Here is a 1,727-nt window from a genome sequence, read left to right as displayed (position 1 = left end):
AAAATCAAGAAGAAGTATTTTTGTTTCTTGAAATGTAAGTGAAAACAGTCTTCTCAGTAATAGTGTGTGGAAGCAAATTAAAGCTTTGTGTTACATTTTTATCTGGAATAGACTCTTTTCCTCCCTATTGAAATCATTAAAATTTAAAAATTACTACTATTTCTTACTATCCAGACCACGTACACAGAGGTGCTATGTTTTGCTTTCACAGCATGTAAAGTAGAAGTCCCCAGAATGCTTTTTCCCCGATTTGTTTTTTTTTAAAAAACGAGAGAGAGAGAGAGAGATTGAGAAATGCCAGTACTCATCTTCCAGCCGGGGGAACCCTGTAGCCCTGCAGCTGAGTGTCAGCTGTAGCACTGAGGCTCACCAGCAGCTGTCAGCTGTGGTATCCGCAGCTGGAGGAGGGGAAACCTTGTAGCCTTGCTGCTGGGAGTTGGCTGGGGTGCAAAGCCTCACTGGCAGCCTAGCTATGGTGCCCTCCTCCTTGGCTGAGGGTGTGGGGGACTTCACAGCCCTGTGGCTGGGATCCCTGGTGGGTGGGCACTGAAAAAAGGTGCTGGGGCTCTGTACTGGCACAAACAAAAAACCCACTGGAAGTCCCAGTTCTGTGTGACCAAGCTTTCTTATACTGTGGCAGAATGTGATGCACCTCTGACCAGCCTCCTAGTTAGTTAGATCTGCAACATTAGGCCTAGCATGTGCACCTATGGTAGAATCCAGCTTTGCAAACCCTTAAGGATAGATGCTACATGTGGCAGAAAGCGCTTGAAAGAAAAATTGGTCCTTAAATTACTAGCTCAGATCCATGTCTTTGGAAAGAATGTGTTCTTGCTTACAAGACCGGGTTACTTTTGGGAGGGAGTATGTCCATGGCCAGACAGGATATATGAAACAGGAAGGTAATGTTGGCCTAAAATTTGCATCCCTGAGAAAAGAGATCAGAAACCCGCTGGGTCTGGTATAGGTATCGGTGTTGCCATCATGTGGCTTCTAACTCTTTATTGCACTTCAATGCACTCTCTGTCTCCTTTCTTACCCATCCAGAAGCACAACTGACTCCTGGGTTAGGGGGTTTCTAGTTCACCTCCTTTGCTTGTGTTCCAGTGAGTCCCAGTGGAGCACACAGAGCAGCAGTAAGTTGTGTCTGATCTTTCTTATATACATACTGTCTGGAAGTGTGCACAGTGGCTATTCCTGGCTCCTTCACCCTAGGGCTGCCCATACATCTTTTCCCTTGTGGGCTCCCCAGTGGAGGAACAAATATGGGGCAGGGAGATATGGTTGCCCTAAACCTAGGGGAGAGGACGCATGGCTCAGGCGACTGGCTGCAAGGTTTAAGGTAATACAGAACTGCCTGCCGATTCAAAGGCCCTCAGCTGGTATCTGCGGTAGAGGATGGGCCTGGGGCCCCAGCCCAGGGCCGGCAGAGAAGCAGGGTCAGGGCACTGAAGGGAAGACTGCCACTTCCTACGGAGAAACGCTGCCACCCGATAGGGAGGAGCACAGTGAGCGGGACGCCACGCGGTGGCAGCACTGTCTAAGCTGCAGAGCTGGGTGGCAAGGCGCACGGGTGAGCTACGGGAGGCGGAATTGGACCAGGTAAAACTATCCTCGGTGGGCTTATTGGGAGGCCGGGCTGAGTCACGCCACGTTTCCAGTATAGAGCGGGGCGGAAGGAGGGCAGCGCGCCCGGGGCGGGGGCGGGGTTAGAACGGACGGGGCTG

This window comes from Carettochelys insculpta, chromosome 6 (genome assembly GCF_033958435.1).
Source record: "Carettochelys insculpta isolate YL-2023 chromosome 6, ASM3395843v1, whole genome shotgun sequence".
NCBI lineage: Eukaryota > Metazoa > Chordata > Testudines > Carettochelyidae > Carettochelys > Carettochelys insculpta.
This window is presented reverse-complemented; position numbering follows the sequence as displayed.